Raw genomic sequence first — 21,240 nt, forward strand, 5'->3', positions numbered from 1 at the left:
TTGAATTTTCTGAAACTCAATTTCTTTATCTGTGAAACCAGTAAGAATCCCTCCTGTTGCCCACTTCAGACGGTTGTTGGAGGGAAGAACATTAAGATGAAATATTGTTTGTGAAAAGGCAGTGGAAAGCATGAAGTGCAAAACATAGTGGGATGAAAATCGCCCAGGGAATGAGAAGCCAGGGCATGTGATAACTTATAAGCGTAATCCAAATAGAAGACGCACCACCCCCAGCTCATTCCCTAATACCTCCTCTCCTCTGCGGCAACCCTCGGAGGACTTTTGCTAGAAATACTGAGTCTCGGGTCAGGAGAATAGCAGACTTGTTCTCGATTTCACACTTCTGCACCCCCCTGCTGTACAAAGACAGCCTTGTGCACGCACGGACTACCCTCCTAGCGGCTGTTGGGGCGACTTCAGATGAATCTGAGCATTTCTACAGCATGCCTGTCTCCTTACTGAATTCTTTGCTTTGAGAGCCTCATACGCCAGCGTCGTAGCGCGAGTGGCTCCCAAGGGTGAATGTTCCAGAAGCTCATGGCCCCCCCAGGAACTGCTGTGGAAATGCAAGCAGATCTCAACAGGCTGATGAGCCGGCAGGTCCAGCACCAGCCACAGGGAAGAACGTCAGGCCAGCTGCCAAGTTTCAGCCAGGAGGGAACATCTCTTCTGGAGTTTCTAACCCTGCAAAGGAGGGAGTCAGTAATGAAAAAGCTGCACCACGCCCTTAATACCACAACATTACTCACGAACACCTTGCTGTTAATTAGCAGCGGTAAATACCACTGTTATTTCATTTTGCTCACCAGTCTTCTCAGGTAGCAGCCCGGAGACACCCGGCAGTGGGATGAGGGGCAGCTTGTCCTCACAAAGTTCCGGGGGTCCTGCTGACCCCAGCGCCCCAGCGGCTCCAATGGGTCTCTCATCAAGGGGCAGACCGAATCCTAGTCTAGCGGCCCACACTCTTACACCAAATGTAGGGTATGTGGCCATGGCTTCTCTGGAAAGTTCAAGTTGGAACCTGATGATTTTTGAATACTCCAGCAAGTGCTTATTTGATATAAACAAGTCTCCAATCGCCTGTGAGCCTCCCTGCTCCCCGAGAGGGCCTCTGGAATGACGGGGCAGCTCTCACCCGGCATTGACTTGTGCTCATCCCCACTGCCCACGACCTGGAAGGTCTGACTCAGGGAACGGTTTTCAACTCACTATAACAACCCGGGTTTCCCCATGTAGACACGTCCCCATTGGATGTTCCGATTGCTCAAGGCCTGAAATTGTTGTTTTTCCTTTTCTCTTATTAATTTATTTCATTCAATCCAAGAAACGTGCATTGAGGATGACTTCACGCCAATACTAGAGAGACAACAGATGAGTAGGATAAGAGGCAGGAACTCATGGTCGAGCAAGGTACCCACCTGTTTATCCAGATGGGTGACAAGTTCAACCATAGTGTTAAGTCATGCATATGACGATGGTGGAAGTTCAAGATGCGATGGCAATTCCCAGGACAGCGGTCAATTTGGGGGTGAGAGATGAAATGAAAACTAAAGCTTAAAGGCTGAATAGGAGTTTTCTAGAAAGATAAGTCTTGTCATTGCAAAGAGAGAACAATTCTAAGTCAAAGATCTCAGGGTATAAGAAAGCAAAACACGTTCCCTCCAGTGAGAAGAAGCAGATGGTGACTGCTTACCCCCGTGGGGCTTTTCCTGCGAACCTGGAGTGATGGAGCCGACACCAGCCGCTCTGGGTACCTCTTCTGCCTGTGCTGGTGGGTTTGTGCCAACATGTGATGCGTCCGTAACACATTCTCATATCACCCTGCAATGATAGTGAGCTTCTCTTATGCTTTGTTTCTTCTTCTTCCTTGCCTCCAAATATGGGGCTCAATCTCCATTCATCCCAGATTTATTGCCTCTGAAGGTAATAAGCTCAAATGCTTCTCTTTCAAAATTCACCTCGATGCCCCCTTCTAACCTAATGTGTAGGAGTGGGGTGGCAGGGGAGAAGCGTATGGAGGCTCGTTGCTCTTTCTCCAGCTCACGAGCCGTTTGCCTCCATCCATCCCTCATGGGACGAGTGTCTAGGTCTTCCGTGGCTGTTTCTCCCATTCCGTGGGTCTCCAGCTACAACCTTGGCCTCATGTCTCACCTCTATGCTCCATGGACACAGCGAACTTCCTCCATGAGGTCAATATGACAAACGAGGGCGGAAAGGGTTCCAGGCACCAGCCTCATGGGACTACAAAGGTCCACAAAGTGCTTCTGATTTGTTTATTCCTTCATTCATTCTTTCACTCACCCGCTGGGCTCCAGGCAAACTACTCGGTGCTCGGGTTGCCACACCGTACAAAGCAAATGGTCCCTGCCTCTGTAAAGCTTCCACTCCCTCTCGTGTTGTGGCCGCCAGTCAGGCTCAGATCCAGGCTCTCTGGTACCCAGCCATCTTCCACGAAGGGCGCTGCCTACACTGCAAAACTGCGGGTGCGTGTCGGGAGGGCTCAGCGAGCCACCACTGACCTGGGGCAGCCACAGCTTCCAGCGAGGGGCCAAGGCAGCCTCCGAACCGGCCGTAGGTTCCGAGGAGCAAGGCTGCTGAGGAGAAGAGGCTCTGGAGAGTTTTGGGCTCCAAATAGCTTTACCACGACTATTCCTTTGGGCCAGAGATTTGGAGATCTGATTCGTTCGTGGAGAAGATGCATCTCACGTGATCTAAACTCAGACTCCTGCCCCCAGTGGCCTCGAAACCGTACACATCTAAGTCCCAGTAGCAGTTTTTGGAAAGGAGCATATAAAATGAACAGTTTTTTGCTTGTTTGTTTAAAGATTATTTGTGTATTTATTTGAGCGAGAGAGCACAGGCGGGGGTGGGGCTGGGCGGGGCAGAGGGAGAGGGACAAGCAGACTCCTGCATGAACAGGGAGCCCGACGCGGGGCTCGATGCCAGGACCCCGGGGATCATGACCTGAGCCAAAGGCAGAGGCTTCACTGACTGAGCCACCCAGGCACCCCTGTTTGTTCGTTTGTTTAATGAACAGGGTTACGGCAGACTGACGATGTGGTGGCGGGACTGGGGTTCCACATGTGTGGCTGTATCTGCCACCAGCCTCTGTCCCCACGCTTCTTAGAGCCCCTCTCCAGTACCCTCTACTTGGGGCAGGGGATTCTGCCTGTCTCGCTCGCTGCCACACCTCCAGTGCCAAGAACAGTGTCCGCGCCGTAGTGAGAGCTCAGTACATTTTTGTGGGCTGAGTGGCTGAGTGTTCCTTTTGACCCAGACACAGCCACCCAGCTGCCAACACCTTGTGAAAAGGAAGGCGAGGTGCTTGCTCTTCTCTGGCTTAATAACAGTCTTCAGGAACTGTTGTCTTTTATATGCCTGCTTAGCTCATTGTGAAGGCCTAATAAATATTAATTGATGGACAAGAAACTCCGGGGTTTGGCTCCAGCCAGATCCAAGTACTGTGTTTTGAGGACGTTTATAAGAGCAGGGGAATGTAGGGTGTTGTGTTGTGAGTCTACAGGCCCTCAGGACCCCCTCCTCCTTCTCCCTTACCCAAAGCCTGGGAGAAGTGGGTGGGGACAGAAGGGAAGCGCCTAATTATATTCGTGGGTTATGTAATAATTACACTTTCAGGTTCCCACTGGTGGTGGGTTTTAAAGAAGCTTTGAGTAATTTCAATTTTGAAATGCTTTGTTTTCCTGGGCTTTGTTTTACCCATGCCTTGCTCATCATCCTTGATCTTTCCCTGGTGCCCTCCAGCGGGAATTATCCGGAGATCCGCAGATATTATGTTACCTAGCTGGGGCCCCCGATGGACTTGGTGTCCACACAGAGCAACACGGAGGTCTGGAGAGCCTGGCTTGCCGCTGGTCTCAGCACAGGACTCACATACCCTGAACCAAGCCCACGCTCCTCTGTCTGCTCAAGGCCCTTTCATGGTCCGACCTCATGGTGTACTAAAATAGTGGTTCTCACAGTCTGGTCCGCAGCAGCCCCAGCAACACCTGGGAACTTGCTAGAAAGGCAAATTCATGGGTCCCACCCCAGAACTCCCAGAAACTCTAGGGTGGGGCCCAGCAATCTGTGTTTTAACAAGCCCTCCAGGGGATTCTGATGCATGGTAATGTTTGGAAATCACGGCTCTAGATTCTAGAGTCTAGAACAACGATTCCCAGGCCGGGCGACCGTGTTACAATAATCCGCTGCCTGGTTGCCGCGCCAGACCTACTAGACGAGCGCACCAGGAGTGTGGTCCAAGCATCAGATTATTGTTAATTCTTTTAAGGGGTTCTGAGGATGCACCGTCAGGGCTGAGCACCTCCACACCCTCTGCACCGGACAGAAGTGAGGGCTATCCCCATGAGCCAGACACTACAGAGGAGGTGCTGGTAGGAACAAAGGTGTGGGCCTTCCAGATCCTGCCCAAGACCATAACCAGCTCCTGCACGCTGACCACACTGCGCCCCAGGGCCTGACTGCAGCCAGCGAGGGTGCCTTTGAACATGCAGACGCCGGGATCCGGGGACCTGTGTGGGACGGCATCATGCCACGGTTTCAGGAGGAACTGAAATGATTCTAGAGGCATCTCAATTTGGAGAGAGAAGCCTGTTGGAATCTGTAGCTCCGTGGGGTAAAAGACTGGCAGAGAGCGAGAGAGACAGAGAGAGAGAGAGGGAGAGAGAGATAAGAGGGCAGCAGGCAGAACTCCAGCCCAGTTCCTGCTGATATTCCCCCTTGGGTGCTGCTTGCCCTGGTCTTCCTCATCAGGCAGGCTCGGGGGTCTCCTCCAGGATGTAGCAGGCTCGCTCGGGCTCTAAGAAAGACTCAGAGGCCCAGGCTCATGGAAGTAAGAAAGGGCCCTGGCCTTTGCATTTTTTTAAGACTTTTTTTATTTATTTGAGAGAAAGAGAGTGAGCCAAAGAGAGCACGAGCTGGGGGAGGGGCAGAGGGAGAGGGAGGAGCAGACTCCCCGCTGAGCAGGGAGTCCGATGTGGGGCTCGATCCCAGGAACCCGGGATCATGACCTGAGCCGAAGGCAGATGCTTCACCGACTGAGCCACCCAGGCGCCCTAAATGAGTCTTTTTTCAAAAACCAGAAAAAAAGGGAAGGGGTTTCACTTTCAGGATTAGGCTACAAAAAACCTGGGATTTCCATCTTGCTTGCTCTGGTTCTCTCTGTATTAATCAGGGTTTGCTAGAGACACAGCAAACAGGACAGCTGGACCGATGACAGGTGGGTAGATGGTAGATGATGGGTAGATTTTAAGGAATTAGTTGTGCAATTGCAGAGGCTCAGTGAGTCCAAAATCCGATGGAGGAGGCCAAGAGGCCGGAGGCTCAGGGAAGAGACGCAGTTCAAGTCTGAAGCCCATCTGCTAGCGGAACTTCTTTCTCTGGGCAGGTCGGTCTTTGCTGTGTTAAGGCCTTCACGTAATTGGACGAGGCCCCCCTTGTACCACAGAGTATAATCTGCTTGATTCAAAATCCACCCATTTAAATATTAATCTCACCCAATAAGCACCTTCACAAACACATCCAGATTAATGTTTTGAGCAAGTATCCGGGTGCCATGGTAGGGCCAGGGTGACGCGTCAAATTAACCATCACATTTGCCCCCCCCCCCCGGTGTTGTAAGGGAAGCCAATTGCTAAGTTGTGAGCCATGCTCTGGAGAGGCCCGCAGGACAAGGAACAGGCGAACAGCCCGTGTGAACCCAAGTCCCTCTGTCCAGTAGTCATGATCCTAGCAGAGGGGATTAGAAGTAGGTAGGACCCCCACTCCCCGAGTCGAGGCTGGAGATGAATCCGCTCTGAGCACGAACCCCAGCCACGGCCACAGCTGAGCTGAGCCCAGATTCCTGACCCACAGAAACTGTGAGAATAAATGTTGGTTGTTTGAAGCTGCTAAGTTTTAGGGTCATCTGTGTACTGCTTAAGTGGGCTCTGAGATTTTCCCTAAAGTGTCATCGTAAGTGTGGGTGCGTGTACTGGGTCTCCAGTCTAGAGAATGATTTGCAACCCTTCCAACATTGGAATGGATTGACCCCGTAATATTTTTAGTGCTGTCCCTCCCCATCCCCATCGCTACTGTGGACAGTTTTAATCCAGTTCCCAGAGGCGGAAACTGAGTTTGGAGGGGCCTGTCCAGAGTTATAGAACAGGAACTGGGCCTCCCAGTACTGGGGTTCACATTTGGAGCTCCTCGGCCCCATGGATCTACTCTTCCCCTGTCAAAGCGTGGTTTTCCTTCAGTCAGGGCCCTTCAGCAAGGAGGACATGATCAAATTCGGTATTGAAGCGGAGGCGCACTGCATCTGGGGAAGGAATTCATTCTGCTGAGCGCTCAGTGGTGGGGCCCTCGCGGTAGGCAGTCCATCCATGTTAATAAATGTCTCACCTACCAGACAGCTTCAATAAGGTGAACCGCCAAGGGGAGGTCATGCTTGTCAGTTTAGTTTTACTAAGACATGGAGGGCCCGTCTGATGAGGCTCCGGAATTTAGCTGTTGTCCTGAAGGAAAGACAGACTGGCAGCTTCTTCCCAAAGACCTGGCCCCCTCCCTTCCCAGACACGCTCTTCTTCCGTTTCCACTCTTCGAGCCTGGAGACTGCTGGAGTCACATTGCCCTGTGCGTGTGCCCCACATGTGTGTATTATTAGGTACAATATGTGTAGAGCCTTTCTGTTTTTTTTTTTTTTAAGATTTTATTTATTTATTAGAGAGAGCGAGGGAGAGAGAACACGAGCAGCAGGCAGAGGGAGAAGCAGGCTCCCCGCTGAGCCAGGAGCCCGAGTGGGGCTCGATCCCAGGACCCCAGAATCATGACTTGGGCTGAATGCAGACGTTTCACCGACTGAGCCCCCCAGGCGCCCCCAGGCTTTCTATTTTAAAAAGTGCTTCCCTAACACCTATCTCATCTGTTGTCCCAATAAATAAACTGCAGGGATTACTCCCCCATTTTACAGGTGGGTACAACAGAGGCTCAGAAGTTACCTGCTTCCCTCGGGTTACGCTGTCTTTGAGGAGGAGTCCCTCACCACTCAGGTGTCTGATCACCAGTCCTCCCAGGGACTAGGTTCTCTTGTCGGACATGGTATCCCTTTGTATCATCTTCAAAGAAAATCTTAGGGTTCAGGGGTTCCCTACGGTTAAGCAGGGCTTCAGATTTTCATGAAGGGCAGTCAGGAGCAGAATACCCCCAAGCTTTAGCACGTGGGGCAACCGAAAGAAAAGCAGAGCAGTTCAGGGCAGAAGCCGACGATCAGAAGGACTGTAAGAGTCGTTCAGATGAGGCCCTGCACTTGACAGATGAAGAGACAGAGCTGTGTATGGGAAAGTTAAGTCAGGCAGGTCAAGACTAAACTGTGGCCCTGAACCCCAGCCGCGGCCACAGCGCTGTCCCTCTGATGCGACTGAGATGGGGAGGTTTCAGTGGTCCCGAAGGATCTGCATAAGCACCCGTGTCTTCCTGTTCTCTCCTTCCCACGTGTACGCGCCCCTGAAACTCTCTGCTCGGCTCAGGGTCAGCTTTGCACTTGCTCTGGAGCCTGGCCTTGTTGGACTTCCCTTCCCGCCCAGCTGTCCCTCCCTGCCCCCCACTCCCCTGGATTCCCAGAGCCTTCACCTGCCAATCAGGTCTCCTCTTCTCCCTCTGGCCCTCCTCCCCTCTGTTCACTTTGTCAGGTCATGAGTCATGGCGCCTCTCCTTGAAAGAGGAAAAAGATCAATGGCAGAGGAAAAGGCCAGGGAAGATTCCTTCCCCCTGCCCCACCAATTCCAGCAGAAAATATACCTGTTGTGTGTAGGTTTATGAAGTGGCCGCATTTCCCCCTTCCAGATAAAGCGTGGCAGAGACTCACCTGCCCCTAGTCACATGTCCTCTCTGCAGCCAGGTCCAGGGAAAGATTCTCCAAGGTGGGTGTGCAAATAGGACCAACAGGGAGCAGAGGCTACTTTTTCAGACAAAGAGAGATTTAGACAACCATGCAGACATTCTCTGGTCTTCCAGTCCAGCCTGAATTCTGAGAGCGCTTCAGTGGGATGAAGGGGAGACCTGCCTTTTTTGTTTTCAATTACAGGTCAAATCCTGCTCCAATAAAATGGAATATTTCTGCACCATGAGAACATCTCTCTGGGTTTTCTCCTTATGTGATCACTGCGACCTGAACATAGTGTTGCCAAATAAGATACAGGATCCCCAAGTAAATTTAAATTCCACATAAACAACCAGTAAATTTTTTTAGTATAAGTATATCCCAAATATGACATGGGATATATTTATACTAACAAAAATGCATTCCTTCTTGTCCTTGTTGCTAAATTGGACAGCCCTATCTGAAGAGCCATATGGCTTGTCTCTCTTTTGTCTATGTTCTTTTTTTTTTTAAAGATTTTATTTATTTATTTGACAGAGAGAGAGAGACAGACAGTGAGAGAGGGAACACAGCAGGGGGAGTGGGAGAGGAAGAAGCAGGCTGCCAGTGGAGGAGCCCAATGTGGGGCTCGATCCTAGGACCCCAGGATCACGCCCTGAGCCAAAGGCAGACACTTAACGACTGAGCCACCCGGGCGCCCCTCTTTCGTCTATGTTCTAAGGATGAGTTTAAAAGCACTTTGGGGCAACAAAATTCCCTGAGGTCGGGACCTGGGGGCACCCTTCTTTGTATTTCCTTCCTTGCTATGTCGCCCAGGGCCCCACTCCTCCTGCCTGTCCAGAGAAGGCCCTTGGGCAGCTAGCATGGTCAGGGGGATGGCGTTGACTGGAGGAGGCAAAAGGGAGAAGAGCAGTGATTCTCAACTGGGGAAGATCTTGCCCCCGGGGGGACATTTAGTAATGCTTGACGATACCTTCTGGTCGTCACAGCTGGGTGGGGGATGCTGCTGGCATCTTGTGGGTAAAAGCCAGGGGTGCTGCCCAATACCCTGTAACACAGAGACACACCCAACATTACAGACTCGCGCACACACGGGTGATCTGGCCCCGAATGTAAATAGTGCTGCAGATGAGAAACTCCAGAGTGAGGGAGAAATGAGTTTTATTTCCTTTTTTATTTTTTTTTTAAGATTTTATTTATTTATTTGTCAGAGAGAGAGAGAGCACAAGCAGGGGGAGCAGCAGGCAGAGGGAGAAGCAGACTCCCCGCTGAGCAGGGAGCCTGATGCGGGACCCGATCCCAGGACCCCGGGATCATGACCTGAGCCGGAGGGAGTTGCTTCACTGACTGAGCCACCCAGGCGTCCCGAGAAGCTAGTTTTAAATTAAAGGTCTTGGAGCGTCTGGGGGGCTCAGTTGGTTGAGCATCAGACTCTTGGTTTCGGCTCAGGTCATGATCTTGGGGCTGTGAGATGGAGCCCCTCATCAGGCTTTGCGCTCAGCGGGAGTCTGCTTGGGAGTCTCTGCCTCTTCCCCTGCTCTCTCTCTCTCCCTCTCTCTCTCTCAAATAAATAAATAGAATCTTTTTTTAAAAATACAATATAATACAATAAAGGTCTTGAGTAAGCTCTCTGCCCAGTGTGGCACTTGAACTCACAACCCTGAGATCCGGAGTTGCATGCTCTACTTAAAAAATAATAATAATAAAATACAGGGCTTGAGCCTGTACAAACCTTCAGCCTCAAAATACCCTCAGGCCCCCGAACACCATCATCAAGGATTGGAGACATAGCCTGGGACCAGAGACCCCACCCCCTCCTCTACTCAGACCCCCAAGGCTGCAAGACCCTGCTTCTGATTTCCCCTTCAAGGCTACCCTGGGTTAATTGTAATCATCTTTCATGCAGAGAACAATGTTGGGGGCTGGGCAGTCTACATAATGTGGGCTGAGCCCTCTTCTCCTCTTCCTCGCCACCAGGCCTCTCTGACATGAGCCAGTTCAGGCTCTGCTGTGATTCCTGCAACCCCTTTCCAATGACCCATAGAAGGTTCTTTCTGCCTGCATGGAGGCTGAAGGTGAGATGTCCTCTTACTTGCTGCCCCATGGGAAATTGGAAAGTCCTGAGACAACAAATCTCAGGCCTGCCATGCTCTGGGAACCCACCACGCCACCCCACTCCCCAGCACGCCCCACTCCCCAGCACCAGAGTCCCCAAGCAGGACACTTCCAGAGTCAGGATTTATTCTGGCCTTGAAGTTATCCTAGCAAAGGAGAAGCTCTCACCTTCAGCTAATGAAATGGTTTCTCGATAGCTTCTAGTTCGGGGAGGTTTCCAAGGTCAGCTCTCTTGTGTGCCTGTTCGTCCTTGTTTCATCCTTCTGTACCCTCAGCAGAGATGACCCAGCAGCTCGCGAGCCTGCCGAGGATGGAAATATGAAAACTCCCCCATCCGCTTCTCTAAGAACCCCCTGCAATGCACAGACACACACAAAATCACACACACACGGTATAGGCGAGGGAAATCCAGTCCTTCCCTTAGAATGCAAAAAAAAAAAAAAAAAAAAAAAAAAAAAAAAAAAAAAAAAAAATCCCCAAACCAAAAAACAAACAAACAATAAAATAAAGGGCAAAACGAAGGCGGAGACAAAAATAAGCAACGCCCAAAGCAGGGGACTTTGCTTTTTACGTAAAATCCTATGATATATAACCCTGAAATTGTTTTTGGAACTCGTAGAATTAAAAAATGGTCTCATCTTACGAATTAGATTCGCCACAGCCTCCTACTGCTTCGCCGATCACTGGAGAAACAAAATACTTTATCTTATGTGACTTGGGCCTTTCCCCTCTACCAAGCACATGAACTAGTGGCGGCCTGTTGGATTGTAGCAGTGAGACTCGGAGCAGCCCGCACCCCTCCCTCTCCTGACCCTTTCTCCGTCTACCCCTCACTTTGCCCCCCACGCCCCCCCCCCACTTAGCCCTCGCCGAAAGATTTATAGAGCAGAGTGGCTTGAGAACAAATGAGCAGACATTAGGCTGATGTGTTCTGCATACTAATGACAAGATACTGCTTCTGTACCTAGGGGCAAAGCCAGGTCAGGCCAGTTTAACCATAAACTTTATTTATGGGCTTATAACCTTGCAGCTGCAATAGCTCTGCCCAATCTTGGGGCCGAGATCCGTCTCTCTCTGTAGATTCATACATATCTCCTCAACCAAATTAGGGGGATGGGAGAGTGCTGGTAGACCTGCCTTCATGATCTCCTGGGCAGATCCAAAGAGAAGTTTAAGCCAAAGGGAAACATCGTGAAGCAGACAAGAATATCATAGCAGTAAGAGTAGTAGCACCAGTGATACTAATACTTCTCATAAAATAATGACGAAAGTGCCCAGGTCATCGGTTTGGTGCCCCCTGAAATGGATTGGTCTTGCATGGCGTCGGTGCATGGACTCAGCTCCAGGAGAGAGACGGTGTAGAGAGTCTCAGGCATTCACTAAAGATGGATGGGTCACCTGCTATGTGCCAGGCACAGTGCTTGGTGTCAGGGACACCACAGTGCACAAGATACAATGAGCCCCGCCCTGCACTGAGCCCAGTGGGCATAGGAGAGCCCACTCCCACTGCTGAGAACACATTTCAGAGCGTTTGCTGGCCCTCTTCTGGTTCCTGACCTGTTATTGGTACAGCAAGTCTGTCCTGTGGGTTCCAAGACAAGTGGTATCGGATGAGTGGTTGGATGGCAGCCTCAGGATCCTGGCGACTTGGATCATAATCGCTGCCCGTCCTCAGAGCGGTTAATCCATTTTATCTTCCTGCACTTCAGCCTGCCTTTCAGAAAGCATCTAAGACATTCTGAGTAAAGAGCAGGAAGAGTTTGTAAACACCTGCGGCCTTCCACAGAAGCTCAGGAAACCCATGGTCACCTTTTGACACTGCTGCTTTTCCCAGGTGTTGGGAATTCGCCTGTCTGTTCTGCTTCCTCTGAGGCGGGAAGGTGGATGAGGTCGTTCCTTGAGATTTGTTCACAGCAAAATATCCCCCTCTGGGGAAGGACCCTGGCCAACCTGTCATGAGATGCCAAAAACGGCTCTGTCAGTACAGGCTCTGGTTCCTTATGCCTTGGGTGCTTAGCTGCTGCTTGGTGTTGAAGGAAGGTAGTGAAAGATTCTCCAATGTACCTTTTAGGGAGTCTACTCCAATTTCCATCTCACCCTTCCTTGTTTATCCCCTGGAAGTGGTAGGAAATATGGTATGGAAGACACCAGAGGGGCGTGGCAGGATGAGAACAGGGGGCTGGTGTGTGTGTACCTTGGGGAAGGGTGAGGCAGTGGGTTGGGGCCACAGGACTTTGGAGTTGGACCAGATTCACTTGCCTCATGCTAAGAGGTCCATGGGAGATGCCCTGGCCGTTGCGTTGGGAAGATGCCTGCTGAGGCTCCATGCTCCACAAGTGAGAGGTAGACTAGATCAGCTCTGGTTCTGGGATTGGGAGCTACCTCGTTCTGCTGGCCACAGGAGAAAAAATTACCAAACACTTCTAGGAGAGGCCATTCAGCTTTGAAGTTCCAGGAGAGAGAAGGAGATTCTCATCATTGTGTGCTCAGTGAGCAAGGAACTGTGGATTTCACATGGACAGAGAGAAAAGATTAGCACATTAAAGCTCTGGGGACCTGAGGGTAGTGGAGGGAACTGTAAGCTAGTGGACAGGAGTTGGCTTACTAGCTGTGACCTTGAACAAATCATTACACTTACCTGAAGCTCAGTATACAAAGATTTGAGATGGGTACAATAATAATTCCTGTGCTAGGTACTTTGTAAGGCAGAAAATGTATTTGTAAGGTCTGTGTAAACTCTAAGTACTATAAGAATGTTAGTTTTTTGTTGTTGTTCTTATTGTTTAGATGACTAGACAGTGGCAATCAGATACTGTTGAAGATTTGTTGTATAAGTGAATGCACCAACAATTGGAGAGTTTGAGGACCCCACAGTTGAATCATACCAACTCAATGCCTATATATATATAAATCTGTATAGTTATGATCACCTGTCTAAATGTGCGTTTTAATGAATTCATTGACTCTCCTGGTGGAGGTACGTGTACATGCATGCTAGACTCCCAAGGAGAACATGAGGTTCCTGTGGGTAGGAAGTAGGTCTCTCCCTTTGCTGATGTTCCTCCAGTGCCTGCTATGGAGGGCTGTGCACTCAGCTGGAGTCACCCCCTTGGTGCCCAATCAACTGATTAATAAACTAGGAGCAGGGATGGACTTTCATGGACGTAGAGACATGTCTGCTAGTCTTTTAATGTCTATGACATGCCTGTGAGATCCCTGGAGTTGGCATCTATAGATACCAGCCGTAGGATAGCAGGGAGCTCTACAGCATATCGTGTTGTTTGCTGGCACTCGCATTGAATGTGGCCGAAAGGTAACATGTGGATCAAGATTCCTTTATACCTCCTCCCCCAGTTAGTTTTGTCTCTGTTACTTCAAAATGAAGAGATCTTGAAGGAGTCACTTTGCTCTCTGATTCTTAGTTTGCTGATCTTAAAAACTGGACCACTAAGAGCTACCTTGCAACTATTGTATGGTTTAGAAATAGTATGTGTAAAAACCCTAGCATGAAGCCTGGAGTGTGATAATGCTTAATAGACATTCTTCTCCCTGTTGCTTTGGTACTGATCCAGACTCAATTCAAGACTGCATTTGCTAAGTGTAGAAACCAGTGTTCATGTTACCTGTTTGCTTCCCTGGGAGTCTCAAAGGACCATCTTTTTTATGTATCTGCTGCTAGCTACATGGCTCATGCATCTGTCCATTTATCCCCAGTTTCATAGCTCCTGAGGATGTTAATTCTGCACTTCAGCAGACCCCAGAGGATTCTTTTGTTACACATTGTTCATTCCTTATATCATTCTCCCACCAAACATTTATTAAGAACCTCCTGTGTTTCAGGTGCTATGATGGGCATTAAGATACTGCTAGGCCAACAGCACTGAGTTAAGAACATGAACAAACCTATAAATAATCTACTTCTAAACTCAACCCACAAAACCTTGATAATGAAGAAGTTTCCTATTGAGCCTCTGTTTACTGCCTGAAAGGGAGAATTTTTAACTCATTGCTGAGGTTCAAGATGCCCTTATTCCTTTTTAGATGATGTCTTCTTTCCCAAAGCCAACAAAGAGAAAGAGATAATTGAAAGCAGGGTTGCAAGAAAGATGCTCGGCAATTTAAACTCTGCATTAGGGATCAGAAAACTTTTTTCTGTAATGGGCTGGATAGTAAGTTTAGGCTTTGTGAGTTGTAGTTTCGGTTGCAACTACTCAAGTCTGACATTATAGCATGAAAGTAACCACAGATAATATATAAATGAACAAGCGTGGCTATGGACCAATGAAATGTTATTTATAAAAACAGGCAGGAAAACAAAAAACACTGGCGGGGAAAAAAAAAAGATTTAAATAAATGGAGAGCTATACTATGTTCATGGATTAGAAGACTCCCTATTGTTAAGATGTCAGTTCTTCCTAACTTGATCTGTATCAAAATCTCAGCAAGCTATTTTGTAGATATTAATAAACTGATTCTAAAGTTTATATGAAAAGGCAAAGGACCTCAATTAGGCAACACTATACTGAAGAAGAAGGGCAGTTGGAGGAGTTTCAGATTTCAAGAGTTACTAAAGGGCTAGTCAGGGTCACCTGGGTGACTCAGTAGGTTAATAGCACCTGCCTTCGGCTCAGGTCATGATCTCAGAGTCCTGGGATCAAACCCCACATAAGGCTTCCTGCTCAGCGGGGAGTCTGCTTCTCCCTCTCTGTCCCTCCCCTGCTGCTGCTCTTTCTTTCTCTCTAAAATAAATAAATAAATCTTTAAACAAACAAACAAAAAGCCTCAACAATAAGAAAACAACCCAATTAATGAGTAAAAGATATGAACAGAACTTCACCAAAGAAGGCATATAGATGGCAACTCAGCACATGAAAAGAATTAAAGAATGTCAGTACGTCATTAAAGAATTAAAAATTAAAACAAACTTTTTCTTCATATCTATTAAAATAACTAAAATCCAAAAACTGACAATCCCAACTTTTGGCAAGGATGTAGATCAGCAGGGACTCTCATTTGTTCCTGGTGGGATTGAAAAATGATACAGCGTCTTTGGAGGACAATTTGGCAGTTTCTGATAAAACTAAACACAGTCTTACCCTACAATTCAGCTATCACACTTCCAGGTATTTACCCAACTGGTTTGAAAACTTATGTCCACACAGAAATCTGCCTCTGCATAGCAGTTTTATTCATAATTGCCCCAAACTAGAAAAACCAAGATGTCCTTCATAGATAAAGAGATAAATAAATCATGATATATTCATACAATGGAATATCATTCAGCAATAAAAAGAATGAACTATCGAGCCATCAAAAGGCATGGATAGATCAAATGCATATTGTTAAGTGAAAGAAGACAGTCTGAAAAAGTGTAAGATTACAGTTATATGACTTTGAGAAAAGACCAGAGAGATGGTAAACAGATGAGTGCTTCCAAGCATTTCAGAGGGGATGGATAGTTGAAGAGGTGGAACACAGGGAATTTTTTAAGGTGGTGAAATTGTTCTGTATGATACTGTAATGACGAGTACAAGGCATCAAACATTTATCAGAACCCATAGAACTTTATAGCACAGAAAGTAGACTTTATACAAATTCTTAAAGATTACTTATTTGAGAGAGAGAGAGAGAGAGAGAGAGCACAAGCAGGGGGAGGGGCAGAGGGAAAAACAGACTCTCTGCTGAGCAGGGAGCCTGATGCAGGGCTCGATCCTGGGACTCCAGGATCATGACCTGAGCCGAAGGCAGACGCTTAACCGACTGAGCCACCCAGGTGCCCCAACTTTATACAAATTTTTAAAAATCACGTAAGCATTTGGGGGAGTCCCAAGATGGAATGTAGAATGTAAAGGAAGAATCTCCAGTGTATTACAAATGTAAGCACATAAATGAAGGCAGTGGGGGAACAAAGTACTAACCTAATTAACTTTGGAAGTGAGTGGAGTTTGTAAGACCACAGGCCGATGAGTTAAGAACTCTGAAGCCATTATGCATGAATGCCAGAATTGGACAATTAAGCTGATGGATGGAGGATGGTGGGAATCTGGTTTCTTGTTGTTGGAGTGGGAGATTATAAATAAATAAGAACAGGAGGCAAGAAGTATCCATGTGGTAATGCATTAGAGACACCCGTGTGACCTCATATGTAGCTTACCACAGATACAGATGATTACATATAGAAATATTTATAGATGCATGCGTGTGTGCAGAGGTTAGTGTCCATGCATATGTCTCCTGGTTCTGTCCACCGAGAGAACCTAAAAGTCACGACACCTCAGAAGCAATGAACGCACCTAGTGCTCGTGATCTTCTCCAGTAAAAAGAACCAGGGATCTTTGGAGAAATGGCTAATTCTATGGGAACAGGAAATATACAAAGTGACCCTGGAACATCCTGTTGCATCAGAACGTAAGACAATGTTCCAAAAAACAGAGCAACAACAACAAAACAAAAACAAACACCCCACAATGATGGGAGTATGTTAAGAAGATACAGGAACCCACTGAAAGCTGGTTGAGCAAGAAAATTAAGTAATATGATGTATACCCCAAGTAGAAAATATAAATACCCATGAGTTCATAGTGACGTTAATAAGGAATTGAATGAAGAACAGGCAAATCTCCTGGGCAGAATTCCAAACAACGTATGCAGCTCCTGCCTCTTAAGTGTGGGTTGTGCCTAGTGACTTTCTTCCAAAGAGTACAGCTCAGGCAAGAAGGGGAAAAAAGAATGACTTCTCAGTGGACAAACCTGGCAAACCCTCCCTCAGCCAGGTGATCCAGATGGACATCAACAGTGATACATCTTGTGGATTGCTTGTGCCCTGGAAACGAGCTGATGAGAATGGCACCTCACATCTGTGCGCTTTCTCTCCAAAACTCATTATCCCAGCCTAATCACGAAAAAAAACAAAATCAGACAGATCCCAACTGAGGGACATCCGACAAAATGCTGGACCAGTGCTCCTTAAACTGTCGAGGCCACTGGGGCGCCTGGGCGGCTCAGTTGGTTAAGCGTCCGACTCTTGATCTCAGCTCAGGTCTTGATCTCAGGGTTGTGAGTTGGAGCCCCACGTTGAGCTCCACCCTGGGCATGGAGCCTACTTTAAAACAAACAAACAAAACTGTCAAGGTCACCAAAAACAACGTTTTGGAAAGTCAATCCAAGAAATTATCACCACCAAGAGGAGTCTGAGGAGACATGATGACTACCTATGATGTGAGATCCTAGGCAGGATCCTGGACTAGAAAAAGGACATTGGGGGAAACTGAGGAGATTTGAAGTATGGCCCTAAGTTGATAATAATTTATCAATACTTGTTCATTAATTATGACAAATGTATACACTGCGGCAAGATGTTAATAACAGGGGAATTACTGGGTATAGGATACACAAGGAATTTCTGAGCTGTGTTCTCAATAATTTTGAAAGTCGAAAATTATTCCCAAATTAAAAATTTCCTTAAGAAAAAGAAATACAGGGAGCAGGCTGGGTTTTGTCCACAGGTTGTAATTTGTTGACTCCTTTTCTAGAAAAATCTCTTCAAACCTGGAGACTCATTAGAATCACGAGAGGAACTTTTTAAGAACTTTATTTGTTTTTAAATAGGTAATTTAGATATTTCAGAAATTAAGATGGTGTACAAGGTCTCTATTCCACCCTTGTCCCCAAATATTTGTCACCCCCTGCTCCTTGTAGTCACCATTTTCGTCATTTTCTTGTGTATTCTTCCTGTCTTCCTTTATGCAGATATGAAAGCATAGTCTTGATTTTTCCCCCTTCCTATAGTAATTACTCTGCCTGTTGCTTTTTTTTTCCCTTTACCTATATCCCCAAGATCTTTCAATATCAGTGCAATCAGAGAGATCCTTCTCATCCTTTTTTAATGGATGCACAGTATTCTAGGCTGAGATTGTACCAGACTTTACTTAATGCACCTCTTCTAGGTAAACATTTGGCTTGTCTCCAATCTTGGCTGTTACAAATTATGTAGGTGTGTGGGGCACCTGGGTAGTGCAATCGTTAAGCGTCTGCCTTCGGCTCAGGGCGTGATCTCGATCAAGTCCCATATCGGGCTCCTCCGCTGGGAGCCTGCTTCTTCCTCTCCCACTTCCCCTGCTTGTGTTCCCTCTCTCGCTGGCTGTCTCTCTGTCACATAAATAAATAGAATCTTTAAAAAAAAATTATGCAGGTGTGAATAATCTTGCATGGATGGAAGTATAAGCTTGTGGAGGGATATCTTGGATGCCTACATCGCACTTCAAACCAATTAAATCAGAAATTCTGGGGACAGGTCCTGGCCATCCTCATTTTTACAAAGTCCTCGGGTAATCTTAATGTGTACCCCAGGATGATCAGCCTTGTAGCTGAAACACACCCCGCAAAGTAAGAGGGCGGTAGGGATCCTTTGAGTGGATTTTCCAAGCGGGACAATGGTTCTCAAGCCTGGCTACGCATCAGAGTCACTGAAGAGCTGTTTAAAAATACTCACATACAAGGCTCACCCCAGAAAAAAAAAGTGAATCATAACAAATGGGGGTAGAGCCCCCGCACAACTTCGTAAAGCTTCCTCCGAGGTTCTAATGCATGGTGGTCAGAGTTAAAACCCGTCACGCTGGGGGAAATGCACCTCCTTAAGAGAAAGGAGTTGTTTTCACAGTCAGACCTCTACCCATGCTTCTCCGCTGAGCTCTTCCGCTCACTTTCTGTCTCTCCATTCCCCTCCCTGGCCTCGTCTCAGAAAGTAATTTGGGGGTAGATCCAGAACAGAGGATGCATGGCGCGTCATGGTGAGTGCCCCCGGTGCAAGGGTGGGCTGGTGGGCTTGTCCAGCCCACAGGTAGCAGGAACATGAAGGGGACGCCTGCTGCCGGCGAGCCTGCATCACTGCCCATCCGTGAGCTTCCAGATTAATATTTTGCCAGCCCTTGATGAACTCCCGTTTCCTTCCGGCAGCCTCTCTTTCCCATCAGCAGAACTATGTGGCGAGTGATGAGGACATGGGTGCATACACAGAAACTTCTCTTTCCTCATCTTGCCTCGATTTCAATGAGTTGGCTTGAAATCAAGACATGACATGCTTTGGGCATTGCTTCCTCATTGTGTCCTGGGGAAGGATGTATTTTCGAAAGAGAAACAAAGAAATAGCCCTTGATAATTGATTCTTGTTGAGTGCTTGCTCATGGAGCCCTTGCCCCAACTGCATGCTGTTTTATCATCCTCATTTATAGTGGGAAACTGAGGCCCGGGGAGGTTAAGAAATCTGTTCAAAGTAACACAGCCAGGCAGTTTCAAAGCAAGTGGATCTCAAAACCAGGGGTACACAGCTCCCAAACCCAAGCTGTATGCTATACCATCTTCTTCCCGTAGGAGCTGAGAAATGTTTCCTCATTTCTGTGAGCTACTTTAAGCCAACAGTATATTCTTGACAGTCGCCATCTTTGATGGAAACCAAAACGTTGTTGGCCTCCACCTTGGGGAGAAATAAAAGGAGTCTTTTACATTATCTGCCATGATTTCCAAATGAACTTTCTACACGAGGCAACAAGGACTGCTTTCCATCTCCAGTAAAATCATAGTGGCTTTTCATGGTATTGCACCCAAATGTTCCTTGTCAAGTTTCTCCTAAAACACCGCAAATGCCACCTGCTACAGCACGGTTCCAGTTACCTTTATAGTTGCCAGGTGCATAGAAGTGTTACCCTCGTTCCCTCATTTAACCCTCATTCCACCCTATTCAATAAGCAAACTGGGCTCCCAGACCTTAAATAACTTGCCAACATCACACTGCTAGGGAGTGGTGTATGGTCAGCTTCAAATGCAAGTCTCGCTTGACACCCATGCCTATGCCCAGCCCAGCCCCGCGTGTTTTCTAGGGAAATGTTCTTTTCAGCCCTGGTGCATCTTTCCACCTTCCTCTTACTACCCCGAAAGACATTCAGATGTTTGGAGTCTCTATTTCTTCTCCTACCCAAGCCAGAGAGCATTAGGACACCGCATGCACAACCAAGCCCCGTCTTCCCCAACCAGAGCCAGAAGAATTCCAGACATTAGAATGGAGACAAGGAGCTGGAGTGAGAACCCAAGGGTTAATATTGCTATAGTGGGAAAGTTATCTGCTTTGTTGTACAACACAGCTTCCCAGCACTGCAGAAGGGGCTATTAGCATGCAAATGTACTTTGCCTCTTGCTCTTTAATGTTTTACTTCTCTTAATTGCTGAAACCGGTTGTAATTTCTGAGCACTGCTGGCTTCAGGGAAGTAGTTTCCACTAAAGGGATCTATCATTGCACCTGGAAAGATTTTTGAATTCTAATTTTATTAACCATTTGCGTGAGGCATTTTCTCTTTTTACCAAAAGGGGAACAACAACAACAAAAAGTCCAGGTTGAAGTTAGAAACCTTCTCGTTTTGCCTTAGTCTGATTTAGTGCTTAGCTTCCCCTGAATTCCTTGGTTTTGAGTTTGACGTTCCAAATAAGAGACCAGAAATCATATCTGATATTTGATGAAGGTAAGAGGGAGCTTATTAAAGATCTCAGGTATCAGATCCCTGGGAATGAATTTGTAATGAGGAATCTTTCTGAGGGCTACCTGGATTGGAGTATCTTCTGTTCTCTTATTCAGACGGGATTCCAGATGGGTGCATTATTTCTCTGGTGCTCTCTGATGCCCAAACTACTTCCCGTGAAGTAGAAAGGACTGGAGAGCCTCTGTCATGGTAAGACACATGTTAGCCCGAGCAAGACATTCTCAGCCAGTTTAAGGAATAATTGCCTCCCCCTCCCCCTTCACCCATGCATCCCAACTGAATTTTTTGGAGACACTCTGAAACCAGAAGTGGGCTCTAGAAAGCAAGTCACTCTTGTTGACCCTCCCCAGGTGCCACTGTTGGCCAAGCCATTCTGCGTCCCGGAAGTATGTTACTAAGCAATTCGTGGAGACCATTAGCCTGACGTGGCACTTCTTTCTGGTTGAAAAGCAGTCTTACGGAGGCTGAAACCTGGCAGAGGCCATCACTCCGTGCAGATCCAGGACCACGGTATGCAGAGGTGGGTACTGGAGAGAAGGTGGGAGCAATGCGGTGGCATCCTATGTGGGGAAGGAAGCAGCGCCCAGTCTGCCCCACCTGGTGCACAAAGTCGATATTAACATTCTACCTCTGAGGGACGCACGCACGCTCAGGTGCATCTTCTTGCCGCGCTCTGTAGAAGAGATCATCAGGGCCTTTTACTGACAGCCCTTTATCCA

The 21,240-nt window shown here is 47.6% G+C and overlaps 1 long non-coding RNA gene across 1 annotated transcript in view; it reads left to right on the forward strand.

Moving 5' to 3' along the window:
* LOC121104966 overlaps positions 1-21,240 on the forward strand; it is an 86,233-nt gene that overhangs the window by 39,599 nt on the left and 25,394 nt on the right. Inside the window, exon 2 of the long non-coding RNA XR_005837337.1 lies at positions 20,872-21,041. This is a non-coding gene — a long non-coding RNA (uncharacterized LOC121104966). The remainder of the gene's footprint in view (positions 1-20,871; positions 21,042-21,240) is intronic.

The sequence above is a fragment of the Ursus maritimus genome, unplaced genomic scaffold, assembly GCF_017311325.1.
Source record: "Ursus maritimus isolate PB19 unplaced genomic scaffold, ASM1731132v1 scaffold_24, whole genome shotgun sequence".
NCBI lineage: Eukaryota > Metazoa > Chordata > Mammalia > Carnivora > Ursidae > Ursus > Ursus maritimus.